General features: G+C 36.3%; 1 protein-coding gene across 1 annotated transcript in view; it reads right to left on the bottom strand.

Moving 5' to 3' along the window:
* The window catches only part of LOC150105346 (histone-lysine N-methyltransferase MECOM-like), a 290030-nt gene extending 276136 nt beyond the window's left edge, over window positions 1-13894 (bottom strand). The window contains exon 1 of the mRNA XM_090394732.1: window positions 13791-13894. The gene's annotated coding sequence lies outside the window, so the exon portion shown is untranslated. The remainder of the gene's footprint in view (window positions 1-13790) is intronic.
* Window positions 13895-14435: the final 541 nt, after the last annotated feature.

Raw genomic sequence — 14435 nt, forward strand, 5'->3', positions numbered from 1 at the left:
TTAGCAACTCCACGAACAAAGCCCGAATTCCAATGCCAGGGTTCTTCAACACCTGTTCCTGCAGATTTGCGAGGAATTCTGCTGTACGAACGCAATCAGATCGTCTGCTAGGGATCTTTCTTCTTGCTACATCCTCGTAGTCACCATTGCAAGTCTCTAGTTCATGCCTGATTGTTTTTACTGTATTCAGGGAGCATTGGGCAGCAGTCGTAATATCCTTGATGGCGGGTACGAATCATCATGATACAAGTTATTCTCTTCCATGATTCAGGTGGGTTCCAGCTACCCATCCTTTCTGACATCTTGTATATGAATGAAGAAGGGTCCAAACTTTTAAATGAAGAGAAGTGTGTGTTAATACATGTAACTTACGGAAAAATATAATTAATTATAAATATGTCAAATTTATCCCGAACACCCTGTAAGTCTCTCTCTCTCTCTCTCTGCTTCGATTTCAGTAAAACCAATGGTCAAAAGTGCATCAAACAGGAGTTTTACTTTGTCTCTAAGTTTTAGAGACAATCAAAAATAATTAATTAATATCCTTGACTATATTATTAGTAAGAAATCGGTATGATACTGGAAGTGCACTGTAGATGTTTACCTCAATGTCAACCCCCATCTGTCAAGTATTTCTACAGGTAGTAAGATGTTTACAAGACAACTCAAGGTCAAAGAATACTGGTTGTGGTCAGCAGTTGGAAAGTAACATGGTTTTTGTTAAGAACCATTTAATTCCGCTAGGACTAGAGGTCCAGTTATATTATTTTGTTTATTACGTGTTTTCTCCCGCAAGAGTGCCTATTTTGAAAACTGTAAAAACTGGGAAGAGAAAACCTCATCCCTACTACACGAACTTACACCTCTTTTGTTGATGATCTCAACTTTCCACCCTTAAGGTACATGACCAACTTCGAGAATCACAGCTTGGTGCCATCTGTGTAAACGTTGAAAACAAGCATATCAAAATATTTGTTAAAAAACCCTCTTATTTAAAAAACATAAAATGCAATCTGAAGTCATCTTTTCATGTCACTGTTCATAAAACTGTCAGGGACTGTGAATATTAAATGTATGCAATTTACAGGTTTCTTCTCTTGCATAATTTTTTAAAGTAGTGAACATGACTGCCAAAGGTCAAGGATAATATCTGATATATTCACTTTAGTTTTCGGATGAAAATAATTCTTCAAGTATTACATTGAAATTCTTACTGTGATATTTCGAACTCTGTCACTGTGAGATTTCTTTCTCATTACACAGTAAAATACAGAACAATCAATTTAGAAAGAGATTTAGAAAATATACGTATATTACATGATTATATATAATACTTAGCAATTATAATCAAAACGGCACCGTGTGTGTTCACGGTGCCGGTTTGCCTGTTCTGGGGGACTGAAAAACCCGAGTTTCCGGGTGAAAAATCCCCCTATCTCCGTATGAGACCGGCTAACTCACCTTTCGTCGAAAGGTGACAAGATAAAGGTTCCTCACATATCATTCCACCTGGGCTAGATTCACTGATGGGAATCGAGCCCAGGTCTTTCCGACCAAAGGGCTTGGTCTATACTGACTGAGCTACGGAGGCTTCACCTCCCTCGATCGAACATCCTTTATCAAACATCCTAATGAACAGTGGAATGATTTTTGGCAGACTTAAATCATCTCCAAGTTGTAAATAATATACATAAGAGAAAATTAAAATATGTCGAATGAATTTACATAAAATCACTCAAGATATTATTCATTTGGAAACTATTTTTATAAATCTCACTTCATGTTCTCCTTAATGTGCCGCTCCTTGTACTTAAAAGTTATGCTTCAGAACCACCCCCACCTCCCTCTGATCTGATTTTCCCTTTCAGTCGTTTCCGACCGTAGGTGACTTTGTAGGCATTGCCAACAAAGTATTCCTGGTGAGATTTTTACAGGGTATTTCACCATTGCTTTCCCCAACCCCCCAGTTTTATCCGGGCTGAGGACCGGCATATGGCTGGGACGTATTCATGACTGTAATCCGTGTGTGTTCACGGTGCCGGTTTGCCTGTTCTGGGGGACCGAAAAACCCGAGTTTCCGGGTGAAAAATCCCCCTACCTCCGTATGAGACCGGCTAACTGTGGAAAGGTTCCTCACAAATCATTCCACCTGGGCTAGATTCACTGACGGGAATCGAGCCCAGGTCTTTCTGACCAAAGGGCTTGGTCTATACTGACTGAGCTACGGAGGCTTCACCTCCCTCGATCGTCGATAAATTCTTTTATACTAATTTTGAATCTAACCTACAGGAATCAAGCTATATTCGGCCTATTACGACAAAAAAATCACTACCTGAAGATTCATAGTCACTAATCCACACTCATGTCACTGGTTAACTATAAAGCCACCGAAAATATACTGGCTAATATCATCACTTCCGGACATATGTACGAGGAGATTTGAGAAAACTCGTGTGTTCACCCTTGCCATTTACAGAATATTTGATCGGGAATTTGGCGTAGAGAGAGAGAGAGAGAGAGAGATTTACTTAGCAATGCGACATCTTTGGCACTTGGAGCTACTTTCCGCTCTGTGTACCATAGTGAAAGGCTACTTTTTTTTTTAGATTTTTTGCAATGCATTAATGCCCAAGAGCTCTTTTCTATTTTCTTTTATCCACTCCACTTCCAATACACAATTGATCTTCTCTCTTGCTTACCTCAAATCATATACACACACACACACACACACACACACACACACACACACACACACACACACACACACACACACACACACACACACACACACACACACACACACACACATATAATATATATATATATATGTGTGTGTGTGTGTGTGTTCCAGAGCTTCTACTCAGTTGTTATGGTACATTTCAAAAATAGATATTTAATGACTTTAAACCGAGATAAAATATTAAGTTTTAATGAAAATGATACAACTAGTTTTAGCCTTTTACAGCCTTCATCAGGTATCCACTAAAGGTAGAACACAATCATAAAAATTGAAGTTACAAAAAAAAAAAAAAACTGATAATTACAGGTAAAAATGCAATACATAATTGACATAAAAAACGTTGTATCCAACGCGCCATTGTTTGTTGCGTGCGTGCTTGTAAGTTCTCGTGAATGCCAGTATTGAACAACTGAAGCATGGCTATCAGGGATGTTGTAACTTAAATTGCTGTTCAAATGTTCAGGATTAAGGAGGATTTCCCTGGATTTCACGATTTTCCTTTCAAACTCATCACTGCAGCGAAAAATGTTTACGGATTTATCCCAGCAAACTGAGTGACTTTGTAGATCATCATGAGGATTTTTTGAGAAAAGAACATGACTGGATAGCGCAGATGCATGTGATCTTTTATAGGAGATGTCTCTCTTATGTTCTTCTATACGTTGTTCAATAGATTTGTTAGTCTGTCCAAAGTAAGGAATATTACAATCGCACCATAATTTGTATATACCTGGATATTTTAGGTTGTAATGAATGGGCTTCGGATGGCTTATAAGAGAACGAATTTTAGGAAGTGCAGTGAAAAACGTCCTGATGTTGTATTTTTTAAGGACTTTAGCCAATTTATTGGAGACTGAACTAATGTATGGGATGGAGATGCTACTTTTAAAATTAGTAGTTTCCGTAGTACACTGCCTAGGAGGATCCATAAGAAATTTCTTAATCGTTTTTTTCAGAATTTCTTAATCATTTTGTTTAAAGATAAGAGAAAGGTGATTAATTTCTTTTTGGAGCTCATCTGGTTCATTTAAAAGAGATCGTGCTCTGTGTCCTAAGGTAGAAATAGTTCCGAGATTTTGTGGTAGAAAGTGATGAGATTGACAGTGCAGATATCTCTTAGTATGAGTGGGTTTTCTGTATATAGAGATTTTAAATCTATCAGAGCATCATGTAAGAATTACATCCAGGAACGGATGTAATTCTTACACGATGTGTACACACACACACACACACACACACACACACACACACACACACACACACACACACACACACACACACACACACACACACACACACACACACACTTTTTTTTGCTAAGACTGTACACTTCATTTCTTCTGCTCACTGACGAAATTTGCAGCACCCAAGCTTCAAACTCTTTAGTCAATGTCTGAAATACTGCTTCCCACAACATACCACACTATTCAATGGAGAAAAGGAAAAGCTAGTGAACTGCAGTGCAACCGAAACGCAGCCCTGTGTTATTACTCTTCTTGAGCTGACTTTGGCCTTTTCTTTCACAAACACATAATCTGCAACCTCCGATCTTCCAAATATGTTGGTTTTTTCCTCTCAAAATGTTACTTTTCATCTGTTCAGCTAATGACCATATACAGATACCCAATTCAATTTGAATACCTAGCTTCAGAATACTGTTATCAAGTTTGATGTTATAGTGCAGCAAAAGCTTCCCAAGACATTCAAGACGACCTCGTTGACCCAGTGGTTAGCGTATCCACTCTTCAACAACAGACTGCGGTTGGAATCCCGTTATGGGCATGGATGTTTGTGACTGTCTTTAGGTAGAAAATGAATTTCATTGCCCGGTTTGAGACCACCGCCCCCTTATTGGAGGAATGAAGTGGTTTTAAAAATTTCCATACTTGGTCTTTGGAGCAGGGTTTCCGGACTATGTAAAATAAATGAAAAAAATACAAATATATATGGGGGAAAAATCCTTAACCCACCCACAGTACGAATGTACTATAGGTTTATAAAAGTGTTCTGGGAGTGGGAGTCACATAAAAAATATTCATGATAATGTTGAGAACAGAAGATTCTGTCTATTTAATAATCCGGTCTTTCTTGCATACTCATTCCAACTGCATACTCATTCCAATTGCTCTAGAACGGAGAGTCCATTTCCGTCTTATGTCTTTTTACAAGTACTTCTATGGAAGTTCCACTGAACTGGTATTCATATTCCTCTTCAATCTGATACGCTTCAAATAACAATTGCTCACTATCAGTCCAAAGTCCATGTGCAAACGCACTTAACCCACTTCTTCTTATGTTATGACAATCCTTCTCACACAGTCTGTTTATTTTTCTGTTTACACACACACACACACACACACACACACACACACACACACACACACACACACACACACACACACACACACATACACACACACACACACACACACACATCACTTCAGGAAAAGACCTAAAAATTCCCCGTAACCTTTGCAATGTAAATCCAGGTCTTCTTGAGGCAAGTGCAAGTTTAATTAAAAATTAAAGATCTTATATCCAGTATGAATAAAACTTGTTTTTATGTATACGCTTGCTACTGTGCTGCTAATCGATTATGGTGGAGCAGAATGAACTGGTATTTCAAGGCTAAAAAATCAAGGTTATTTCGCGCTCGACAGCCTGTTGAGCTTAAGAAGGAAAACGATAGGAAACGGTTTACATGCTTCCAATGTACGTATAAGGTCGTCAAGACAACCACACTACAGAAAATTATATACTTCAAGGCTAAAAATGAAAATTCTGGGCATTATTCTTTCCTGATGTTTAACACTCATGAAAAAACAGTAACTGTACCATTAAAATTAGTGAAACTGGACGCTATCTACGAAACCAGGATTATAATAAATATACCAAGATAAACTAAAATTATGCATTGAAGATGCAAGCGTAGTTAGGAACACGGCACAACATTCACCTTGCGGTTCGAAAGATTTGCATTTGAATCCTGTCTAACAACTTGCGGAACCTCGACTATAATTTCTCAGATGGCGATAAGAGCTAGCCTACCTTTCACGGAAACTTCGGTTTTATTTTCTTTTTGTTTACGTACGCGCAAAGATATAAACCATTCGAAGAACAGATTAAATTTTTAACAGACACTATGGCTCTTTGTTGCCTCTTTGGTGGCATTTTCAATCAAATCTTTGGGGAGTAGTTAACATTCGAAGGTATATGTGGAATGTTATATTTTAAATGTATTAGCATAAGTCCCTATTCCTATAAAAGCAGTGAGCTATATGAGTACGCGAAAGCAGATGAAGGCGATAACGAGCTTTTAGGTTTTCGAAAGGGCTTCGCAATTTCTTGCTCCAGCAACGTGCTTTAACCCGCCACTGTCAACAGGCCAATATTGAAAACAAATGGAGAAGATGGTGAAACAGTATTTAAAAGGCAACGATGATCTGTTAGGCAAAGTAAAATGACGATGGATAAGTATTTCCAAATCTTGAAGAAGAGAGTTGCAACACTCCAAAAGATATCTGCACACAACCGGAGATCAGAGCTGCAGATAGCAAATCAAATAGCCAACAAAATATAACTGCAATATTTCATATAAAGAAACTGATTAATTTCTTTATAAAAATGATTCTTATTAAATTTTGATCATATTTATGTGAAACCGGAAATATCATAAAACTCGGACATGAGTTTCGAGAACCTCCGATCTTCCAAATCAGAGGAATTAATTTCTCGAAAGAGAAGTTGTAATCCATAAAAATGAATGATCTTTAATATCTGATGGTACAAGAAATGCAAGTAAGAAAGCGAATATAATTATTCTTATGGTACAATCTGAACCACGATACGTAACGTGTTTTCCAACAATATGTTGGAAAACACGTGGTAGATTTCTTCAAGCGCGAGGAAATTTAGGTTTTGTTTCATCCGCAATATATTTTTCTGGTTTCAGACAGAGATGGGAAGATTATTTCATCCTAGAATTAAAAAAAAACTCCTCCTGAGGGAATAGAAAATCCAGAACTCCTTTTCAGGAAGAAAAACTCGGTTTTTCGGGAGGAAAACCAGATACAGGAAAACTGGTCAACTACGCACAACTAAAATCACTCTGAGAATGTTGAATACTATCTAGAAAAGGAGGGGGTGTGAATTCAATTAATTGATAACTCGTCTCTCACAGATTTCACTGCAATCACTTCGCAGATTCTGTTTTTGTCTTATGTCTCTTCTAAAGATATTTTCATGGGTAATGTTCTGCTGAACTGGCCACCATAATTCCTCCACCACTGAAAACTGTAAGTACGCAAAGAACAAGATCAGCTGTTGATCAACATCAATTTTCTGTCCATCTTCAGACATGAGGAATCAACTTCTCTTCCTTTTCTTTCATTCTATGTACGTCTGTTCCTTGGTACGTCTGTGTAAGTCTATGTTTCATTCTGTGTACGTTTGTGTTTCATTCTGCGTACGTCTGTTCCTCAAGAACTACAATCTATAGCTGTTCAATAAACGCACTAACAAATTCTCATTTCCCTCCTCTTAATCTCTTGGCCATATCTGCCATTGGTGTACTATAGATTTTGCAAACTTTCGTATAACATTGCGGTTTGATATCTGTTATGATTAGCTGAGGTTTAAATAAATAACCAAATAAATAAATAACTAGTTACTCCTAACTAAAAGTTTTTGTTACTACGAAATAAATAATTAAATTCATATAAAGATATCAATGAACGCCCGTAATTCAACAGTTCTCAAGAATGCAGCTCACGTTTACTATTGAGCTAAAGTTATCAACTCGAATCATCTCTGTATGAAGTCACAGCATGCATTTGCCACTCCCACAACGATGTAATTGACTGGTAGTCTTGTGAGTAACGAGTCCAGTTAGTAAGAATAGGAATGGTGATGAGCGACCATATCAGTTAGCCTACCGTGACGGGGCGTTTGTTGTCATGCCTTTTGGGAAAGGAGGTGGGAAAGGGGGGGGGGGTGAAGCTAGCTGTGACGGTTGCGGTTCCAGTAGCAGTACGCAGGGATGCTCTCAGGCAACGTGAGGAAAGAAAGCTTTTGGGGACCGGCCAATGGCAGCAAAATGCACAGGAGATGTTAGAGAAGTATACAATGCGGAATCGGTTGGAAGAGAAAGATGAAGTGTCACTGTTATTACAACCCAGGAAACGAAACATAAATTAAATTACAGCAATAATTTTAATAAATATTCGGTATTTTCTTAGTTGTTTTTTCCCCCGTAGAAGATGCACTACAATAAAACTGATTGGAAGCTTCCTCCGGAAGATAATTGATTCCTATATCAATTTCATAAATAAACAGCTAAAAGGAAATACAAGAATAATGCACGTCCACCGTAATTATATTTCATTAGTCACTTGAGATTATAATCCATCTTTATAAGACTGATAAGAATTCGCGATAACTTTGAAAAAGAGACTTTTAAAACTTTAAAAAAATATTTTAAAATGCCTTCCAAAAGTTTTAAGTTTTAAAAGATTTTTTAAACTTTATAAAATCGAAAACACCCTATTAAAAACTTAAAAACTTTTAACAAGCTTTTCTAAACCTTTTAAAACATTTAAATCCTTTAAAGTTTTCCAAACAGCTCTAACATTTCTAAACAAAAGCACAAATGCAAGAGATTACATATGATACAACAATTCTTATCAAGTTTAACAGCATGCTAATTGATATAGAGTTTCATGAATGAATGTATAGGCTGCTTATTTCCTTCCTTCTCCCCAATGCTACTTCCCAAATAGAAATCTTTCTACTATCCTGGTTCTCTCCTTAACATGCTTCATATTAGTGGCTATTCGGAAAGCAAGTAAGAAAGAATGTTTTTATAGCAGAATTCTCTCAATGTGTCACTAAAAAAAAGTCCAGTTTTGTTCAATCAAGAAATTGTAATATCAGTCATTACAATTTCTTGATTATTCCAAAGTAGATGTTACTTTTTCTATAAACAGGTATATAAGTGCTGGAAATTTAATTCCAGTACTGAGTACTGGAAATTTAATGGATAATATTATTTTCTAGTGTTTAAAACTCCTCCTAGGATAAAAATCACATATGGAGGTCTAAACTAAACCTGCATATCCACAGAAGAAAAATGGGTTTGCATTCGTATCATACAAAACGCATTTTGAACTGCCTCGTTTTGCCTTTTTTTATCGGGCAGTCATATTTTTAGTATTCTACTAATATTTTACTCCATCTTAAATCGACGGTTGTTGCAGCTCATATGGTACCATAACATACCACAAACTTTGATCATCCGTGACTCGTGCTCATAAGTCTACGATTCTTTAACCATATTTTCATATAATGCGAAGGGAAAAAAAAACTGTAATCAAGTATATTATAAAATTCTTGTCGATTTCCCTCGGATGAAATAACCTTCATCAAGAAATATATAAGAATTTTGTTTATATTGATTTTTCTTGTTTGCATCTGACGTGTTAAATGAAATGGAGATTTTTTTTCTGCATTAAGCTATTTAACGTTTATTTATCCCCCCTAAATATTTAACAGAAAATAAATACATGCAACAGTACTAGAAATTCGATCTCTAAAAAATACCGGCTATATGTTGAATGAATCCTAAATCCAGAATTCCGAGTAATCTAAAGAAATTCAAAACTTATTTTTGATTGTACTGAACGTGAAATGAATGACATAAAATATACAACTATGTCTAGTATTTATATTAAGCTAATGAATGATTTTTATGAAAATCAATCTATATTTAGTTTAAACTATTCGTTTGCCATTTCACCAACTGAACGTTCAAAGTATTAATTATTAGCTTATAATGGACTGATTTGCATCATCAACGAAGAGAAATCAGTAAGCACTGATTTCTCTTCGTTGTTCATCGATTTGCTTGCCAGCTTAGGTTTTCACTCCACATTACGTCATTTTTTAGATGACTAAAATCTGACTTTACAATTCCAAATTTATCGAAATAACTTTTCTCATAATTTATTTGTCTCATATACATTCAAATGGATATATATTTTCTGAAACATACAGTCTAACATATCTGTATCCCAGGTTACTAAATTTATTAATTTTTAAGGATAGATGTAAAAGGTTTTGAGTGAATTAATGGACGTATATGATGATTTGGTGCTACTATAAAGAGACAGCGAAGTTATTATCAGAAGCCCATCCGTCAATATCCTTCACTAGAAGTTCTTTCAAAGAAAGCCCTCAGAGATACACTAATGGCGGACAGCACTGAAATGCCACTTCCAACAATGTTATAAGCAAATGATAGTTTTTTGTCCTTTTGTCCAACATATATTCATACAGCAGGGGCTAGACATGAGTTCTAAAGAAACCTCAAGGATTAGTGTTAACTATATTATTCGTAACACTCGGCTGCAACACACTAACCACAAATAAGTACTCGAGTAACAACAGACAAACTACTTGTAAATGTTAAAAAAAAGCCGACTGGAAAATTAAAAATTCATTTTCAAACCATTTTAAGAAAGTTTGAACATATTTTTATGAAATGTATTATTTTCTTAACGTGTCAAAATAAAAGAAGTTATTGAAAATTACAGCACCCTTAATATTCTTCTTGAGATTCGATAAGCGTGATGTTAAGTATTATACGTAACAAATATTGACTATGAGGACAACACACTTTTGATGCCTTTTATTATTATTCAACTGCCTGCTGATGTGATGAGACATTTATCGTGACATACGAATAATAAAAGGGAAAAAAGAGAAGAAAAAATCTCTGTTTCTGATTTGATTACGTAACAAGAGTGAAAAATCTGAGCCGAAGGGTTCTCATGAGATAAGACGTTGCCTTTTGTCCATAAATCCTTCGGAATAAAAAGAAAAGGGCGAGAGGAAGAGGGCACTCATTCCTGACAAATAAAGTGGTCACCCAAAACTACCCTGCGCTTTCTTACTTGACCTCCATCTTAAGTTACGACCGTGACAATGACAAACAGCGACAAGAAATATGATTAACGGTGCTCACTCCGCAATCTTTAAGAAACCACACACCTGCCAGCCTCCGTCTATTCATTTCCCCCGATGTTCTCTTCTAAAACGCGCGACGGAAACAGAATCCTTTGCTTTTCGACTCACTTCTAAAATCAGCCTTTGCCCCAGGAAGGAAAGAGGTCACTAGAATGTCTGTTAACGTGCCCCCCCCCCCCTCTCTCCCGTCATCCCGACGACGTCGTTACGAGATGCTATTGTCCAATTGAGACATCGGCAGCAACGTGTCATCTCCAAACAAGGCTGCTTGGTTAGTTCTGCATCGTTTTTAGATCCATTCATTTCCCGCCTTGCCCAACGTTCCAAGCGTTTCCCATCTCCGTGTGTCATGGGATGTCCCCGAAGATCTCTTTAATCCCTGGCTTCTTTTTGGTCGAAGTGTTGAAGCAGAAGCAATAGGAGGAAACAATAGCGCCCCCTTTAGGTCTCCTAGCAGGGTTCTGCTCAGACCATAGAAGCTTCCAACGCATTCAGCAATGGGTTTCACGCGCGCCTGCCCCATCCCGTCCCATGATCGCTTCATCAGAGCACACAATCGGCCGAAACAGACAGATGGCTACTACTAGACCTGTCCCTTTGTGCAAGGCAGCGGGGACATCACTGTACCTAGCCCAACGCTCGCAGACGCGTGCAACGAAGCCATCTCTAGATACGTTCTTCGGTGGGTCGGGAACACTAGCCGGGAGGACAACAAGCGACACCTCTCACAATCACAGAAAACACGATCAGCAATTCCCCCTGCCCATCGTCCTCCCCTTTCCTTTTTACTTCCCCCCGTCTCCTCATTTTTTTCTTCCTGACCGTACTATCCCCCACCTGCGGCGGTGTGTCGGAGATTTCCGTTCTAACCTTGTCATGCTAAATAGACCCCCAGATCGGTGCCGGCCGCGACAAATAAAGACATCAGCGCTTCTCTCTGACCCCGCTCCTCGACACTGCCGCTCGCCTTCTGTGTAGCGTCTTTAGCTTGATGCTTTGTCCGACTATTTTCCCCGGAGGACCATCTGTGTTCTCTGACGGGGGCCTGGGGCGGTTGCCATTTGCCCAGTCTCATTGAAAGAGGCATGTCTTGGTGTCTCGTGGTGTCAAACTCACCTCGTTCCCGCTGATAAGATACTGTCTCCCGTCGATCGACAGTAGCTTGACCTCTACATCAATAGAGACACTGATATCCCCCTCCCGTATCCTACCCTGTATCGGGAAAAAATTCACTCTTCGCAGTCCGCTGGTCCCTTATCGATGCGTCCCTCTGTTATCGAGGGTATGTTGGTGCTAGTGATCTTTAATTCCTTCTTTTCTAATCTCTCTCTCTCTCTCTCTCTCTCTCTCTCTCTCTTCCTTTAGCTTTCCCGTCCCATTCACGAAATCCGTATTTACCAGCGTCTCCTAAGCTGGACCAAGTGTGTTCAGGGAGGGCGAGATGGATTTCACAGAAAAATTTAAGTGCTCCTTCAGTCACCTATTATGTGACACAGATGGGAATTTACAGTGTTTGCAACGTTCCCAAATAAAATCTGAAACTACTGGTAGTTCTTGATAATCAATAAATAGTCTTCCATTTATTTTTTTTAACTTCTCCCTCATTGCTTGGTACATTACAAAAAAACTTTAGAAAGACACGATACATCTAATTCTGTCCCATATAAATATCGTATGAAATTATTTCTGAAACAGAAATAGATAACTTTTTAATAAGAAATGGAATAATTTTTGCTGAATTATTTTGTTACAGATTAAATGAAAGTGTCACAGTGAAATCAAAGTAACATGCTATGTTATTATATAAAAGGCTTTTCTAACAATACTCCTCCCCCCCATACACCTAGAAAGTACTGATTGCAGGTTAATAAAACAATATAAAGACAACTGTATAGTATGGAAAATATAGATTTTACAGATTTTATTTATAGATCTAATTCATTTTATTGTAATGTGAGGTTACCTACGGTAACCTCACATTACAATAAAATAAATTAGAGTTTAAGATAAGGAGTACTGTTTTTATTTTTAGATCAGTTCACATTATTACTTTTTCCCCTCAAAAGCTAATAAGAATAAAATGCGCCTCTTATTTCTAAAATAATGACGCATATTAACGTATCTAATTAAGTTAAAATATCCCACATGATGCAGTTTACTGCAGGGAGCCATATTATAGGTGAAAAATTTATATTCTTGTTTAATCCTCCTGTATCCAATAATAAGTGTAAGAGTGAAGTATCTTTATGACCGATCTGCTTGTATGTAGAGGCTGTTGACTTCACATCAATGCCTGGGTATCCCATAATACAAAACATATTATAGGTTTTATGATGATGATACTTCATGTTTATATTCGGGTATAGGATAAAATAAGAATAGAATTTCTTGTCAAGAATAATACATATATCATAATGATTGGAGGTACTTTCCATGATGGCTCTTATTAAGAGTATATAATAATAATGTAATACCTTTTTATTATTTTTATTATTTGTAAACATGAAATATAAGAAATTCCATTGCTTGAATTTTTTTATGGATTTTATATTTAATTTTCATGTGTTGCATATATTAATTTTCATTTATTTATTTTATATATATTTACATATCGAAAGTATATAATTTCCCTTTGATGTGACCGTTATCTTCTACTATCTTATTTATTTACTAATTCTTTTTCTTCTCCTGCCTTGTTCATTTACTTATATTTATTTACTATTTCTTTCTTTGTAATTCAGTATAATACAATTCCTTATATTTATTTATTCGGGGATTTTATACTGAGTTAAATGTAGTAACTTCATGAATGGTTGAGACTTTTATTAAAAATATCGAAAATAACTGAAATAAGTCAATTATTGGTATCTTAATATCGTGAGTACCTTCTTCAATCGATAGTGAAGCACTCACAATGAATCAGACCGAAATTTAAAAACCACAGTTGTAATAATAAAAATAAGCACATTTCAAAAACTGTGTTTAAATAAATGAAATATTAAAATTTCATATGTTCCTTCTTACTTACCATATAAACATAGTTTATCGGCTCTCTAAAATATATTATTGGCATTATATTATATGAAAATACTTGATCAAGAAACTGCTAAATGAGTACCAAGTTCTCTGAAAATATATCAGTTGTCTGTGCGCAGAAAAATGTGGACTTCATTTCGAAGTTATTATGCAGCATATCTGCTAGTGCAATAATGTGTTGTTCTAGAATAACACATTTATTTTGCCACGTTTAAGTCTGATCAAAATATCATGCTTAGTTCCGTTCATATACGTCTCGACTTAACTTTGTATGTTAAGTGTATGGTCTCGTGAATTGTGCAAAGCAACATTACATTAGTAATTGTTGATTTCCGTAATTTCCGTATATATATACAATCTATTCACTTTTTTTAATAAATCCGAAAGATGTTTTATATTAATTTTATTATATATATATATATATATATATATATATATATATATATATATATATATATATATATATATATATATATATATATATATATATATATATATAGAAAGTTGTAGAAATACTTTATAAATTAAATATTTTATATATTCTACCTTCTGAACACCACCACCAACAACAACAGGCATACAAAAAAAAAAAAAAAAAAAAAAATCCCTTCTTTCTGTTATCGTAGGAGTCATTCGC

This window comes from Typopeltis vanoorti, chromosome 6 (assembly GCF_054136105.1).
Source record: "Typopeltis vanoorti isolate ZY-2024b chromosome 6, IOZ_Tvanoo_1.0, whole genome shotgun sequence".
NCBI classification, from domain to species: Eukaryota; Metazoa; Arthropoda; class Arachnida; order Uropygi; family Thelyphonidae; genus Typopeltis; species Typopeltis vanoorti.